Source organism: Stegostoma tigrinum, chromosome 46, assembly GCF_030684315.1.
Source record: "Stegostoma tigrinum isolate sSteTig4 chromosome 46, sSteTig4.hap1, whole genome shotgun sequence".
In the NCBI taxonomy this organism is placed as follows: Eukaryota; Metazoa; Chordata; class Chondrichthyes; order Orectolobiformes; family Stegostomatidae; genus Stegostoma; species Stegostoma tigrinum.
This window is the reverse complement of record NC_081399.1, coordinates 4,546,961-4,564,926: the sequence shown is the minus strand read 5'-3', so window position 1 is coordinate 4,564,926 and position 17,966 is coordinate 4,546,961. Positions and strand designations below refer to the sequence as shown.

The window sequence follows — 17,966 nt, the reverse complement described above, 5'->3', positions numbered from 1 at the left end:
GTTCACCACACAAAGCAACAATGTCTATGCGTTCACTGAAAATTTTGCTTTGCAGAATTCAAAAATTCTTTTATCTGCTGACCAATTTTTAAAATAGATTTTAAGTCAACACACTACAATCTCTGGGGTAGTTAGATTCGAACATGGGTCTTCTAGATTAGAGAGAGAAACAGTACCACTATCACTGCAGAAGTCTATTGTCTTCATTTGCCATCCTTCCATCACCGCTCTTGGTTACTTCATTACGATATAAAGTTAATTAGTCAAGTAATATATTTGATTTGCCCTTCTGTGCTGTTTGACCTCAATTGAGGCATGCTTTTGCAAATGAGAATAGATGTTTTCAATCATACTACATTCTGGTAGCTTTTGTAACATTGGCACTAGCCTGATTTTGCTTTATTCACCTCAGGGATGTGGGAGCCATTGGCTGCACTGGCATTTATTGCCCAACCCTAGTTGCCCCTTAAGAAGATGTTGGTAATCTGCCTTCATGAATCACCGCAGCCCACCTGCTGTGCCCTACAGGAGGGAATTCCAACGTTTTGATATAGTGATGCTGAAGGAATGGCGATATATTTCCAAGTCAGCATGGTGGGTGGCGTGTAGGATAATTTACAGTGTGTGTTTTTCCACGAATCTGCCCCCTTTCTGCTCCAAAGAGAAGTGGCCTTGGGTTTTGAAGGTGCTTCTGAGGATCTTTCGTGAATTTCTGCAGTGCATCTTGCAGATAGTACACACTGCTGCCACTGAGAGTTGGTGCTGGAGGGTATTGATTCTTGTGGATGTGGTGCCAATCAAGCAGGCTGCTCTGCCCTGCTGTGGTGAATGTTTGTGTGTGTGCCACGTGTGTGTGTGTGTGTGTGTGTGTGTGTGTGTGTGTGTGTGTGTGTGTGTGTGTGTGTGTGTGTGTGTGTGTGTGTGTGTGTGTGTGTCTGTGTCTGTGTCTGTGTGTGTGTGTGTGTGTGTGAATGAGAGAGGTAGATAGATAGAGAGAGAGAGAGAGAGAGAGAGAGAGATATTTGTCATGATTGCCAATGTAACTTCTTAAGCATTTTTTCAATTGTTGCATTCAACAATCGATGAGTATGCGGAAAGATTCCACTGCTCTTGTGTCTGGCTTCAAATTGTCAAAGTGTCAAGCATCTGAATGCATCACTTGCCCTGCCATTTCTATTTTGTTTTAATAGACTGATTAAGATTTTGAATTTTGAAAAGTCACTCATAATTATGGTCAGTAACATTGAGAAGCTAATAATTAAGTTATGAATTTTGCAATGTCTAAATTTTCCACTTTAATTTTATGGTTCTGCTTCATGTGGTATAAAAAGTAACATAAAAGCCATTAATCAATTGCCTTCCCGTCCACATAAATTACGACACTGGAAGTCCAATGTTAGATCTATTGTCTCTTGTTCATTTCTGTTGGACCCGTCCTTGTTTGAAAAACGTCTGTACAGGACCTCTTCTTGCGCAAAAATAAAACAAAGGGCTGTGGATACTGAAGATCTAAGACAAACAAGAACAGAAATCACTGGAGATCTGAAACAAACAAAAACAGAAAGCGTTGACTCTAATTTTGCCCAGTGACGCTGAAGGAAAAGTGATATATTTTCAAGTCAGGATAGTGAGTGGCTCAGAGAGGATCTTGTTGAGGTCGCGTTCCATGTACCTGCTTCTCGTGTTCTTCCGAGTGGAAGTGGCGATGAGACTACCTAAAGATCTTTGGTGAAATTCTGCAGTGCATCTTGTAATTAGTACACAATGTTGGTTCTATGTGCTAGCAGTGGCAGGGAGTGGATGCTTGTTGCTGTGTTAACAATTGAGTGGGATGCATTGTCCTGGAAAATATATCACTATTCCTTCACTGTTCAAGAAGTAAATATTCTGGAATTCCCATCCTAAAGATATTGTGGGTCTACTTACACCATTCCAGAAGGCCGCTCACCACCATCTTCTCAAGGGCAACTAGGGATGGGCAATAAAACGTTGGCTCAGTCAGCAACTCTCACATCCTTCGAGTGAGTTGAAAAAACGTGTTGCCGTTTCCAGCACCATACTCCATTTGCTGACGTTTTGCCCACATTTGTGTTTCTCAAAAAGAGATTGGATAATTATGAAAATATTTCCAGACGCCTGTAAAGCAGAGGTTAGAAAACACAAACAAACAAACAAGAGTAATCCACTATGCCCTTCGATCCTTCCCCACCATTTAATAAGATCATTGCCTGTTCTGTTTGTAGCCTCAACTCTGCATTCTTGCATATTCTCGAAAAATCGTTCATCTTTCTGAGAATCAAGAATCAATCGACCCTGCCTTTGAGATCCTGGTCAAGTAAACATTCAATGAATGTTTTGCTAATGCAATAGAATAGCTGGATTGTTTTTTATTCATGGAATGTGGGCGTAACTGGTTGGGCCGTCATTTTATGCCTCTCTATCATTGCGCATTGTGATAATGGTGCTCCACCTTCATGAAGTGCTGCTGTCCACTTGCTGTGCAGGAAATTCTCTCCTAACCTGCACAATTCTGTGGGCATTCAGAGGCAGTAAAAATCATAGAATCATAGAACACTACAGTTCAGAAGGAGGCCAACTGACCAATTATGCCTGTACCGACTCATGAAGGAACTAATCCTGTTCTCCAACCCTATGTCCATTGCCCTTTAACTTAATCATTTTCATATATACATCCAGCTCTCCTTAGAAATCTCCTGTGGAATCTGCCTCCATCGCTCCCCCAAGCAGTGGATTGCAAATCCTGACAACTCTCTGTGTAAAGAGGCTTCTCCTCATCTCACTCCTAGCTTTCTCGCTGACAATCTTGAAAGTATGACCTTTACCTACTGGCATATCAACTCGCTGAAGCAGAATGTCCTTCTTTATACTGAGAAAAGAATCATAATTTTGAACACTTCAGTAAGGTCAGCTGTTAATCATCCCTGCTGCGTGGAGAATAAACTCAATATCTCTGAGTTTTCCTAATACCTGGAACCCTTCGTTTCTGGCATCAGTCTGGTGAATTTCCTTTGCACCTCCTCCAAGGTTTTAACATCCTTCCTTAAGTAACGTGCCCAGAATTCAGCACAATTCTCCAAATCTGGTCTGACCAGTGATTCATAGACGTGTAACATCACTTACTTATTTTACACTTTATACTTCTATCCATAAACTCAAGCATCCCATAAACTTTTTACCAACTGGCCACCTCAGAGAACTACGAATGTGAACCATGCTCCTGTATTCCTCTCAATGTTGTACCATTGACCCCCTGTATTGTCTCTTGTGTTCCTTATACCAAAATGCATTACCTTAAATTTCTCTGCATTGGAATACACTTCCCAGGTGTCTTCCCATTTGGGCATTTTTTAATGTTTCTCTGACCTCACTCAGCGACATCCTCACGATTCACTATTCTCCCAAGCTTAGTATCAGTTATTCAAATTTATAAATTGTATCCTCAATATCCATCTCTAAATTGTTTATTTCAGACATAAAAAAAACAAAAGTACGAACACAAATCCCTGGGGAACACCACTTCACTCTCCCCAGTCTGAGAAATGCCCATAGCTGACTTCTCATCCATCTGTTAAAGATCATGACCTGGCCTTGACAAAGCCACAATGACTGTATAAGATTAACTTGTTTTTTTCTCCAAGTGTACAATTATCTTGTCCCGTATTATGATCTCCATTAATTTTCTGTTGACAGCAATTAAATAAAAGAAATGCTAAGAAAGTGGGCGAAGAGAGCTGTAATGATGGTCACATGCCAGCATTGTAGGTTTGGTATATATTTCTTTATCTGAAGCACTCATGTGATACTAGTCTGTCACTTTCAGTCCTCAAGTTTTGACTTTCCTGAGCTTGGCCATTCACTTGTTAGGTGACGCACTCTCAGAGACGCACACTCAAACATTTTACACACAGACTCTCTACAATGTTTCATTTTTATTATATAAATCATTGCCAGTTGTTTCAAAGGACAGAATCAGGGGAAGAAAACTCCAATTGAGAGACGAAGGGACCAGATTTGATAAGAGCAAACATCTTTATATTCAGTGAGTAATGAGGATCTGGAATCTAATGCCTCAGTCAATGATGACTATCAAAGGGCATCGGGGATAGTTATTTATAAAATGGTTGGAAGAATTGCCTATCTGTTTTAGACTTCGAAAGCCTGACACTATAATGGTTAAACATGTTCAAGCGAAATTAATTTTATTTTCAAAAGCAACTTTAATCAGATCTTTCACAACAATGAAAGCCCAAAATGAATTTACAAAATCTAATCTATCGGTTGATGGTGTTAAAATGTCAGACACAGGGCATCTCCCTTTCACTGCTATCTTTTGTTTCTCCCACCGGCAAGTTACCCACTTAGTATACTGTTTTGCCCTCAGTCTACTCCACTTTTCTCCCCCTCTGTCTTTCTCTCATGTTTTTCTCTATCCATCTATCTTTCTCCCACCTCTCATTCTCGCTTTGGTTCTACACCCCAACCCTCCCATTTTATTGCTATCTTTCTCCCACTCCCATTCTTGCTATCTCTTGCCCCACACACTCCTGTTAACTTCCTACTCCACATTTTCACTGTCTTTCTCCTCACCCATTCTGTCTATCTTTCTGTACCTTAACATTCTCTGAGCCCTCGATCCCAAGCCCATCCCACATTCCGCATTCTTCTACCTCTCCTTCCTCACTTACTGTACCCTCAATCCACCCAAAACTCTCTCTCGGGAAAGCAGACTGAGGAATGGGGTGTAGGGTGGAAGAAACAGAGAGGGAGAGAATGAATGGGGTGTTTTTCTGTATAATCAGAGTGAAGAGTGCACATGCTCGGTGGTTTCAATAAACACTGTCCTCACACAGTAATGATAAATAGCTTGCTGACACCTAAATACATCTGTAGTAGTCCTATAGTCAAAGAGGCTTAGAGTCATACAAGATGGAAATAGTCCCTTTCGTCCAAATCATCCATTATGACTATTTTCTCAAACCAAAGTTCAAGGTGAGAGGAGGAAAGTTTAAGGGAGATATGCGTGGAAAGTTCTTTGTGCAGAGGGTGGTGGGTGCCTGGAATGCGTTGCCAGCGGAGGTGGTAGACGCAGACACGTTAGCGTCTTTTAAGATGCATCTGGGCAGGTACATAGATGGGCAGGGAGCAAATGGACACAGAACCTTAGAAAATAGATGACAGGTTTAGACAGAGGATCTTGATCGGCGCAGGCTTGGAAGGCCGAAGGGCCTGCTCCTGTGCTGTAATTTTCTGTGTACTTTGTCGTTCTTTGTTCATTCCTTACACGAACAACACTGTGTAAAAAAAGATGTCCCTAATGTCCTTTCTAAACCTATCTCCACTCATCTTGAAAATGATACCCCGTAGTTTTGAACTCCTCGCCTCATGGAAAAGACCCTTGCTATTCACCCTATCTATGCCATTTATGATTTTATAAACTTCTATAAGGCCACCCGTAAGCCTCGCAAACGTTAGGAAAGCAACACCTTACAGTGACCTTAAAATTAAGAATACATTTGTGTTTAGAGCTTCTTCTGAATATTTTAAGGGCGTTCAGTCTGGTCTATAACAAGAGGCTGAGAAGGAGAATCTTTCACAGTAACCTCAGCTGGAGTGAGAATTGAACTCCACTCATGATATCAGTGTGTCATGGTCCAGCCAACCAATTAAAGCCTTCAACTTACCCCAGTGTTAGAGATTGCACTAAACATATAAGGTGGCTTTGCTCTAAATCAGGTAATATGAGAGAAAGCTGATAACACTCAAATGGCCAGACAGAGAATCAGAGTTAAAACCTGGAATTTCAATATGTCTGGGAGATATTCAAGAGTAAATAAAACAAAGAACTATGGATGCCGAAGATCTGAAATAACACCAGAACTTTTTGGAGAAACTCAGCAGGTCTTTCAGCATCTATGAAAAGAAAGCAAAGTGAACGTTTGGAGCCCAGTGATTAGAGTGCTGAGTTCTGAAGAAGGGTCACTGGACCCAAAACATTCATTCCACTTTCTCTCCCCGGATGCAGCTAGACATGCTGACTTTCTCCAGCACTTTCTGCTTTTGATCCAAATATTAGACAGGAACAGTTTTATAACAATACTGCAGCCAGGAAAGGAGACAATCTGTTGACACGAGTCCCTGTGTTTGAATTAAGCCCAGGAAATTTTTGATTTGACTTGATTTGTAATTATCACATGGACATACGTAGAGTGACAAGTCTTGTTCTGCATGCAGTACAGGCAGAGCATAACATACAAAGATGGAAAAATTACAGTGTGATTAGACAGAGCTAGAAATACAAAGTTATGGCTGCAAAGAAGGTGTACAAAAAGCAAGATCTACACTAGATTTGAACTTTAAGAGTTCGATCCAGACATATAACAAGGAACATTTTCCTGCATTCAGTGTTTATCAGAACACACACTTTAAACACACACAGAATGATTGGTCAATGTATTACCTAAACAACAGAAAGGAGAATCAGAATAAATAGGTCTCTTTTCTGCTTGGCAAGGTGTAACTATTGAGGTGCAGAGGATTCTGTCCTGTGGCCCTAAATAGTTACAACCTATGTGAATGACTTGGGCATGGGAATACAAAGTCTAAGAGCCAAATTTGACAAAGACACTAATATAGGTGGGAACCTTAGTTGCAATGAAGAAATTTACAATTCGATTTGAATAGATTAAGTAAGTGGACCAAAAATAATGTCAGATGAAGTTTAATACAGATGTGCGAGGTTTTCCATTTTGGTCAGCAGAAGAGAAAGGCAAATTAATATCTAAATGGAGAGAAAAATCACAGTGCTGCAATGCAGAAAGATCTGGGTATCCTCGTGCATGAGTTGCTGGAAACTATTATACAAAACAGCTGTTAATTCAGGGCTGAATTGATGACTCATCGTTTTGGTTCCATTGCTCTTAAATTCTATGTTAGCAATCAATAAAACACCTTTTTCATAGACCGCAAGGCACAGTTGTCTAAACCTTAAACAACTTGCAAGCACGTCCAGTGGGTTTCTTTATTTTCTTTTGATGCTCATTTTCACACCATGGGTACGCAATAATAAAAACCTCCAAACTTTTTTGGTAGTTAATTATCACTACAATGACCAATCATCTGAGGACAACAAGGCACCTATCATCACAAAATCTTCATAATGCTTTGCTTCTCTCATTGTTTGCTGTCAGTCGCAGATACCAAGAGATAGCAATTGTTTGGAGCTCAATCAAATTTTACGAGCCTTCATGCAAACTGCAACCAACTTCACTGTGGTAGGTGTACATTTTATACTTGATGTTTAACATTTTGCTGACTTGTACTGAAAACTGCATTTAAGTTAATGATTGATTTATTAATGTGGGCGAGTATTTTAAGAGCGGGACAGCATTTCTGTGCCATCTTCATGCCTTTTTATGGAGTATTATAGTGAAATGTGGGATATATAGAAATACTATAATAGACTAATAGAGGAAAAAGATACATGCAACCATGAAAAAAATCAGTAAACATATTCAGATTGAAAGTAATGATATGGATGATGGAAAATGAACTTACATAAAGGTTGCAGAAGGAAATTGCAAATATGTAGAATCGTAGCATCATACAGCATGGAAAGACATGCTGATCATGATTCATAAACTAAACTAATTCCTTTAACCTGTATTTTGCCCATATCCTTCAAAGTTTTTGCTATTCGTGTACTTGTCCAGATGTATTTTTAAGTATAGCAACTATCCTGCATATAACACTTCATCTGGCAGTTCATTCCACATGCGAACCACTTTCTGTGTAAAAATAAAGTTACCCTATGGGTTCCTTTTAAATCTCTGTCCTCTCACTTTAAAATTGTGGTCTCTAGTTTTGAACTCCTCCACATTAGGGAAGAGACCTTTGCTTTTCACCTCATCCATGCCCCTCATGATTTTGCAAACGTCTAGAAGGTCAGGCGTGAACCAGCTTGGCTCCAGGGGGAAGAAAAAAGTCTTGGCCTATCCAACCTATCTTTATAACTCAAACCTCGGTGATGTTCTTGTAAATCTTGTTTGCATCATCACTAGTGTAATAATACCCATCTTACAGCTAATTAAAAAAGACAAAGGCACAGTAAATGGTGTGGATGGAAGTAACAGCCTTCAGAATTGCATGGGCATGTAAAAATGGATGGGCATAAAGAATTTAATGAACCAAATTATTCGTGATCCATCTTAGATGGAAGAATGAGAACCTACAAATTAAAAAAATAAGTTGGTACAGTTTCTAAAATGCACCCAGGTACAAGTGGAAGTGTGCACACATGTCATTGAAGTTGGGAGGACAATTTCATCACGTTGTTGGAAATTTGTAAGGCTCTTGAGTGTTATAAACCAGGGTGTAGAAATCAAACCAAAATTGTCAAGAAAAAAAATTCCCAGGGGATTTGTCTAGTCTCATCCGTAGAACTCCACACTTTAGGAAGGATGTCAAGACTATGGACAAGGTATAGCTGATATCTACTGGAATAGGTGCAGGGAGGTGAAGTTTAAATGAAGTTGAAAACATGAACCAGGAACAAGAATAGACCATTTAGCTCTTCAAGCCTGCTCTGCCATTTGATATGAGCACAGTCGATCTTATCTCGGCTGCAACTGCTCTTTCCTACACATTCCCTATAACTTTTATACCCATTTCCAATACATCTATAAAAAACTTTTGCATATTTAAATTTAAATTTATTCAATGTCCCAACGTGGACCTCACTCTGGGGGAATGAATTCCACAGATTCATGACCCTTTTAGAGAAGTAACTCCTCCCCATCTCTGTTTTAAATCTGCTGTCCATATCTAAAACGATCGGTTCTTGTTCTATCTTTCCTCACATGAGGAAACATCCTCTCTATAGTTACATTGTCAATCCCTTTAAGCACATAACATACCTCAATTATACCTCTTCTCATCTTCTGAACTCAAGCCAGCATCATCCTAAACTGCTCAAAGTCTCCTCATAAAACAAAACTTTCATCTTTGGAATGAGTAAATCTCCTCTGAGCTGCCTCCAATGCATTTGCATACTTCCTCAAGTAAGGGGACCAGAACTGTATGCAGTATTCCAGATGTGATCTAACCAATGCTTTCTACAGTTGCTTCCCTGTTTTTATACTCTGATAGGTTAGCACTAAATGCCAAAATTCAAATTTCCCTCCTTATTACCTGCTATGCTGTACACTAGCTTTCAGTGATTCATGTACAAGGAGACCCCAAGGTCCCTCTGCTCTAATGCACTTTGAAATTTCTCTGCATTAATGGCTGGCATGGTGGAACAGTGGTTAACACTGCTGCTTCCCAGTGCCTGTGACCGCGTTTCATTTCCAGCTTTGGTTGTCTGTCTGGGATGAATTTTCATGCTCTCCCTGTGTCTGTGTAGATATGCTCCCAATATCCGAATATGTGCAGTTTAAGAGTACTTGCCATGCTCTGTTGCCCTATCATGTTCAGAGATGTGTAGATTGGCTGAATTAGCTGTGATAAATGTAAATTTACAGGATAGACCAGGTTCTGTGTTCAATGCTCCAGACGATTAGTGCACACTTGATGAGCTGAACGGCGTCTTTCTGCTCTGTAGGGATTCTATGTTTCAGGCAATAAATTGCCTTTCTTTCACTCCAAGCCAGCTGATTAACCCCAGAATTTACGTTGATCTCCATCTGCCAAATATTGGCACATTCATCTAAGCTATCCACTTCCATTTGTGGATTTCTTATTGCAACTGCATTTCACACCTATTTTAGGATCTTTGGCAAAGTTGGCTATAGTGTGTTCTATGATAACAAGGTGTGAAGCTGGATGAACACAGCAGGCCAAGCAACATCTCAGGAGCACAAAAGCTGACATTTTGAGCCTAGACCCTTCATCAGAGAGAGGGCGTTCTATCCCTGAATTCAGTTTAATGAATTTAGTCCAGTTATTCTCATTGAGAGAGTGAAAAATAAGGTGCCTTTTACAGAGTTACACAAAATCTTCCAGTAATAAAGCGCAACGAGGCAGGGGGGAGATCAAAGGGAATTAATCAATAATCAAAGCGTGAGATGAAGAGCGTACTTTGATTAACGGTGAAGATTGCTGTGATGATCTGTGTGAGCGGGCAGTGTACTGCTCCTCCACAATAATATTCAAAAGTGTAATTATGTATAGTTGCCAGTAGACAATATTACCAAGCTGAGAGAAGTTGGGAATTGGATGTGGCAGAAATGTGATGGATTGTAAAAAGTTAGCACAAGAAAGATCAGGTGAATGGCCACCCTCCATGCTGCATATTCTAAATGTTCTGTAAGCTGAAGGCAGGGTATTCGTGGAAGATTATCAGTTGTGATGGAGAAGTGATATGAAGACTGAATTTTCATCATTGGCTAAGGTGTCGGTGTTGATGTAACCAGAACGGGGCTTTCGCAGGCCTTCGGTGACAGTGGTTTGTGTATTTCTTTTCCACAAGGAGTCGAAAGAATAGAATAGAACATTTGTTTTAGTCATTTATAGTATGTACTGGATAGGCCAGCATTTATTACTAATTTGAGGCCGTTCAGAATCTAAAACAAAATGGTTGGTCTGGAGTATGTCGTCCAGAATCATGCAATCCCTACAGTACAGACAAAGGCCATTCAGTCCACCAATTCAGCACTGTCCCTCTAAAAACATCCTACCCAGCTCCATTCCCATCCTTGTAACCCTGTTAATCCACTGAACGTACTCATCTTTGGACAGTGGAAACCCGATCACCGGGCAGAATCCCACACAGACACAAGGGCAATGTGCAAACTCCACACTAGAGTCGAATTCACAGGAATATAATTCGGGCCCCTGGTGCTGTGAGCCTGCACTGCTACCATTGATCCACTATGTGGCCTGTGAAGCGGTTTCCTTCCCCAAAGGATGCTCGCGAACCAGATTGGTATGGCTGACAATATGTAAAGGTTTCGTGATCATCATTCAACTCTTAATTGATTGATTTTTCCACTATCTGCAGAATTTCAGGCTGGGTCTCCAGCATATTACCCATATCTCCATGTTAATAGTCCAGCAACAATAAAATTAGTGCATCGGCTCTCTGGTCTTGTAAACTTGCGCTGTACTGGCTCATAAGTAATAGTTATTTTGTTCTCTTTAGTCAAGTACAAGCTCAGAAAGACATAAATTAATGGGAGTGGAAGTTCAACACATAACTCTTCAGCTTTACTCTGCCCACCAATAAGTTATTAACAAATATTCTACACCGCCTCCCGTTTCCTATTTCACTTATTTAAAGTCAAAGTTATATCAATCTCAGCCTTGAATATGCTCCATAATTGAGCAGCTACATCACTGTTTATTCAAAATTTCATAAGGTTCACAATTTCTGAGTGGCTACCATTCTCCCCACTGCAGTCTAAAATGACCAACCAATTATTCTGACATGTTTGAGACTCATGCCCAAGGGACTGTTATACCATATCATCCTTTGTGTCAAATATTCTGTGAATGTTATAGATTTTAATTAAATCAACTTCCATTTTTCTATCCACCAGAGATACATATGTATTCTACTTAACATTTCGTCAATAGACAATCCGTACACGGTTCGTCTATGTCTCCATTTCTTATGTATCGACTTATCATTTTATTTGTCCAAAATGTTCAGTGTTTCCTTCTATAGGCTAGGTACTCTGCTGCAACTAATTCGCCTCCTGACTCCCCAAAGCCTGTCACTCATCGACAAGGCAAAAGTCAGGAGAATGATGGAATACCCCCCACATGTTTGGATGAGTGCAGCTCCAATGACACTCACAAAGCCTGAAAACAATGAGGACAAAGCAGCCAGCTTCAATCGTACTGCATCCACAAACATTCACATCCTCTCCCACCAGTGATCAACAGCTGTACTGTGTGCCATATGCAAGATGTGCTGCAGAAATTCATCAAAGTTCCTTTGACAACATCTTTCAAACCATTGACCACTTGCATCTAGAAGGACAACGGCAAAAAATCCATGGGAACATCACTGTTGATAAATTTTATTCTAACCCCCTCGCCGCACTGGGTTGAAAATGTAGCACTGTTCCTTCACTGTTGCTCGGTCTAAACCCTGTAATTGCCTCCCTAAGGGCATTGTCGGTCCACCGACAGCACATGGTCTGCAGCATTTCAAGACGGCAGCTCATCACCTCCCTCTCAAGAGCAACTAGGAATAGGCAATAAATGTCTGTCCTGTCCAGATTGCAACGCCCACTTTCCATGTGTCAATAACTCCTCTGTTTAGGCTACACATCTCTCACAATTAAGTCTTACATCACATTGAGTTTCTCAGTTGGATAAGGGGAAATTTTGGTTGAGCAAGTTTGTGGATTATTTTTAAGGAAATAACAGAGTGCTGGTAAATCATTAAATGCAGCTTACATGTACTTTGAAAAGGCCCTCAATAAGTTAGCAAATAGCAAGGAGCATGAACCAAATGGGAGAAAGTGGACACTTCCTTTGCAGGGTCGGTGCGGAACTGATGGGCTGAATGGTGTCTTTGTGCACTGCAGGCATTCCATGATGAAGTTAGTGGGCAAGACTGTGGCAAATGTAAATAAAAGTGATATAAATATAAGGTGATTAGCTATGGGCAGTAGAAGGGTGGACCAAAGCATCGGGTACAGCTGAAACAATTGAATTGCCCATGTACTTAAAACCTGAAAAGTTAGTGGACTGGACAAAAATTCATTTTCCTTTTTTCAAAACAAAAGGTAAGCACATTTTTGACCATTGTCAACTGAGGAATTGCTGCATTTTTTATTCCAAATTAGGGTTCAGATGTATAAAATTCTGTCAAAATGTCAAATATGGTCCTAACATGTATGTGCAACTGAGGTAAAGTAATACCCAAACAGGACAGCATTTCAATGAAGCAGAGAATTAGGCCTCTGTATGCGTTCAGTCTGGTTTATTATTCTGTTAAATGTTGGCTGATACAATAATTCACCTTCCTGCCCACAGTGCGCAATCTTTCACGGTTATCCTCAACAAGAATCGATCTACCTCCACTTTGAAAAGATGCAAAGTCTCTGCTCTTAATACTATTTCAGGGAGAGAGATTCGAGGATTCATGGCAGTATGTGAGAGTAAAAAAAAAACTCTTATCTCTGTATTAAATGAGCAACAATTTATTTACAACAGTTGCCCTCCAATTATAGATTTTTTTCGCAAGAACATTCGGGCCACGCAAATTCCGGGCAATGACTACCTTCAGTGAAAGATAATGTGACCATTGCTCTTGGCAGTCAATTCTGTTACCATCACTGAATCCACTGCTATCAACTTCCTGGAGATTTCCGTTCACCAGAAAGTTAGCTGAACTCGCCATATAAGTACAAAAACAGGTCACAGGCCAGGAATATTTCAGCCTGCTGATTCCAAGTATTAGTCTGGCAAACCTGAAGGGCTAACAACAAAATTGCATCCTTCCTGAAGTAAATTGACCGATGCTGTATGCAGAATTCTACATGTCCGCTCACTGTTACCCAGTAGAAATGATGCATAGCCGCTCACCTTTAGATTAAACTCCAACACAACAAAAGACAACAAAACAGCTACTAGTCATGGGTTGGATGCGGGACCAATCCACCTGACAAAAACGATCAGGGTTAAACTTGTTAAAATTCTTCGCATATGAATGGATAAGCTGTGAAGAGTTAAAGATGGTAAAATGAGTTGATGTGTATAATCCTCAGTCCAAGGTCAGGATCAGGTTCTGTGACCTAAAGATTGGCATAACTTGTTTCAGGTGAGTTCTTCACACAAAGACTAATGGTAATGCTGTAATCTTCCACTGCAAATAAGCTGTAAAGAATGAGATGTGTGGATGAAGATTTCAAAACTATTTTGGCAAGATTTTCCGCCAGATAATTGCATTAAAGATATTACATCAAAGGAAGCTTGATGCAGGGGACGTGATGGTTTACCGATAAACTTGCCAGATTATTAACCCAGGGACTGTGTTTGAATTCTGTCATGGCATATTGTGGAATTTTAATTCAATTTTAAAAATCTAATGCAACAGTTGTCATTTTTCAAGTCTAATGGGGCTGCGTGTAATTCCAGGCACACAGCAATGTGAGAGGCTGCTTTAGGAAATTATACCTTGGCAGTAAATCATAGGAACACAAGTAGGTCATTTAGAGCCTCAAGTCTTTTTATCCATTCAAAGATATCATGGCTGAACTATGTTTGTTAAGTATTATTTATAGGAATTGCTGGGTAGGGCAAGATTTATTGCATATCCCTCATTACTCAAAGGGCACTTAAGTCCCAATCTCTCTCCATGCACGTGTCTTTGGATCAAAATGCTTAATACCTTTCCTTAGCTAGGATGTGTCTACTTAGATTTAAAATTAACAACCGAATCAACATCCGCTGCCTTTTACGGACAAGAGTTCCAAGCAACGGCCATTGTTTGTTTGTAAAAGTGTTAATCCCTGGATGACTCATTGGCCTGTTTAAATCTGCAGAACTTCAACAAAAATGGGGGAAAGAAAATTTAAATGCCAGCCTTATGCTGCTTCTTGAAATTAGTCTATGTATGTTTGGAAGAGTTGAGGACAGAGCTCAATGAACTGGCACAGCTAAGCAAGAACCAAGGGAAACCTATTCCAGCTCCATTAAGTAAGCACATCAGAATTGCTAAGGTGACCAAGCCAACAATGCAATTTCTCTTTACACTCTGAGGCACGATAAGGAGCTCCAAATTTGATGTATCCATTTCTGTTGGATTGGACAGTGTTTAACAATTGCCTTTGCGGTTCCTGTGCCAATATTTTCAGTCTGGGAATGGCGATCACCATGTGTCTGTTGCTGTTTTTCTGAAAGTCTGCTGTTCATCTTGCCAAAAATCCAATGTTACTGGCTTCCATTATTTCATTTGGGGCAGTGTCAAGTTAGAGTCATACAGTGCTAAAGAAGCTCTTCGGTCCATCAGGTGTAGGTCTATCAATCTTCATTCACCCCAATTTCCCAAGCTGAGGACATAGCCTTGGAAGGAACATAGAACAAAGAACATAGAACAATACAGCGCAGAACAGGCCCTTGGGCCCTCGATGTTGCGCCGACCTGTGAACTAATCTAAGCCCCTCCCCCTACACTACCCCCTTAAGTGCTCATCCAAATGCTTTCATTTTTAAAACAATTATGAGGTTTATTGCCTTGACTACCCTCTCAGGCTGTGCATTCCCAGCCATACCACCCTCTAGGTAAAAGAAAAATCTAATTCAATTCCCCTGTAAACTTCCCCATGCCTTTCCATTTAAAATTCTGCCCCCCTTGTGAATGACCGGACATGGCTGCTTTCTATTCACCCTCATAATCTTCAGAGAATCCATACAGTGTGGAAACAGGCCCTTTGGCCCAACAAGCCCACACTGATCCTCAGAGCATCCCACCCAGACCCATCCACCTGATCTATACATCTCTGAACACTATGGGCAATTTAGTATGACCAATTCACTGAGCCTGCATGTCTTTAGACATGTGGGAGAAAACCAGACCACCTGGGAGAAACCCATGCAGACTTTGTGAGAACATGCAAACTCCACAGATAGTTGCCCAAGGGTAGAATTGAACCCAGGTCCCTAGTACTGTGAGACAACAGTGCTAACTACTGAGCCACGATGGCACCCCTCCATTTGCACCCCGTACCCTTTTCTGTTCCAAGGAAATCAGCGTGAGTTATCCAGTCTCTCTTCATTGTTGAACTGTTCCATCTAGGCCACATCCTGGTGAAACTCCCCTGCACCCCTCCGACATAATCACATATACCCTGTAGCGTGAGGACCATAATTACACCGAATGCTTCAGTTGTGGTCAAGACCAAATTCCTGTACAGCTCCAAAAAATTTCCCTGCTTTTATAATCTATGCCTTGACTAATATAAGCCAGGGCCCTGTAGGCCTTCTTACCTCCTCTATTAACATTTCCTTCCGCGTTAAAAGATTTGTGGACAAGCATCCCAGGTTCACTTTGTCCCTCTGAATTTCCTCAGGCAGAGTGACACTGAGTTGCGTTTCACTTTATAGATGCTTGGAGCAGAGATTAGGGTTTGACCAGGATTTCGAATTGTGGGCAGGAAGGTTTGTTTTAATAAATAATCCTTGAGTCCTAGTGTTAGGTTAAATAAGAACCTGAAAGGGGGAAAGGATGAGAAAGATTGAATTTGATAGAGAGAGAAAGCAAGAGAAAGAGGGAAGGGGACAGAAAGGCTGTGGAAAGGGAGAAAAGAAGAGTGATCAAGAGTTGAATAATGACAAAGAGAAGGGGGAATCGAGAGAGATAAAGAATAGATTGTGTAAATGAGAGATGGATAGATCAAAAGCTGAGATACTGAGAGAATAAGGAAAGGAGATGCATGTCTAAAAGACAAAGAGAGAGAGAGGAAGACAGAAAGTGAGAGAAGACACAGTTTTCAATGTAACTCATGGCTCAGGCAGGAAATGACCAAAAAGAAAAAGTTTCGTTTGTTTTAAACAGCGACTCGCAAAAAAGAAACTGCAGTGTATAAAACGTTTAGAGATAGGAAGCAGAGGAGGAAATGATCTCTCCACGAACACCCAGCGCACCACCACTTCCACGTCGAGGAAGATGTATACTTAATATTCCTTTGTTTTGACAATAATATAACCTATAAAAAATAGTTCATATATTTGGTCTTTTAGAGATCATTGAATTCTATGCAAAGTCCACCACAGTGAACAGTTATCTAGGAAGTTGGAATTTATTGTGTGTGTGCATTTGATTCAGGAAATGTCAATTTTCTTTTCTTACCCTGACCACAACTAACCAGAGCTGCCAGCAAAGCTGTATATCTTTATTTGTGAACAGCATAATTCATGCCCAGTAGCCCACATAGGGAAAAAAAAACTGTTTGACCGTTAACAAGCCACTTTGCAACATAACCTCAGGTTTATCAAAAGCCCCATTTGTTCCAGGTACAAGCTGTTGTGCTTTTTTTTTTAAAGAAAACTGTCATTTCTTTAGAGTAAGAAGTAAAATTTCCTGCAGATACTGCTATCAGGTAAGGCATTTGTGCGTACAATTTCTGCTCATTCTGAACAAAGTGATACTTAGAGCGTAACATCTTGAAGAATTAGGTTACTTGGCTCATTTAATGTGGTGTCATTAGATCATGGCTGATTTGTTTCACATTAAAACATGACAGCACAAAAGAGGCCATTCAGCCCATAGAGTCTGCACCTACCCTCCCAAGAGCATCTGTCCCAGACCCACCCTATCCCCCATTTACCATGGCTATGCCACCTGGCCTGTACTTCTCGGGGCAGTCCACCTAACCTACACATCTTTGGACTGTGGGAGAATGCAGAGAAAACTCACACAAGCACAGTGGGAACTTGCAAATTCCCCAAGGCTGGAATCAAACTCATGTCACTGGTTCTTTGAGGCAGCAGTGCTCAAGAAAACAGCTTCTCCAGCACCCTTGATCCTCTTGCTCATCAAGAACTATCTATCTCTGTCTAAAGCACATTCAAAGACTTGGCCTCCACATCCTTCTAAGGGAACGAGTTCTACAGATTCATCATCTTCTGGTTGGAGAAAGTCTCCCTCACCTCACTTCTCAATGGTCGTCCATTCACTCTGAGATAGTGCCCTCAGTTCCTACTAGTGGAAATGTCTTCTCCACTTCCAATCTATCCAGGACTCTCGCTATCCTAAAGGTTTCACTCAGATTTCCCCATATCCTACAAATTGCATCGAGTATAGATCCAGAGTCTTCAGCCACACCGCATATGGCAGTCCCTCCATCCCCAGGATCATTCTTGTAAACCTCCCGCTATTGATTGTATTGCTTTCTCCTGCATTTGACCCTCCAAAATAGATCAATGGTGCCACGTCTGTGATACCTGAACTGCCAACAGGACACACCCACCAGAGCTGGCAGCACAGTTGGGAGA

At 40.8% G+C, this 17,966-nt stretch overlaps 1 protein-coding gene across 1 annotated transcript in view; it reads left to right on the top strand.

Moving 5' to 3' along the window:
* The window catches only part of LOC125449627 (NAD(P)(+)--arginine ADP-ribosyltransferase 2-like), a 39,752-nt gene that overhangs the window by 8,287 nt on the left and 13,499 nt on the right, over positions 1–17,966 (top strand). The window contains exons 2-3 of the mRNA XM_048525474.2: positions 3,712–3,779; positions 7,209–7,292. The gene's annotated coding sequence lies outside the window, so the exon portion shown is untranslated. The remainder of the gene's footprint in view (positions 1–3,711; positions 3,780–7,208; positions 7,293–17,966) is intronic.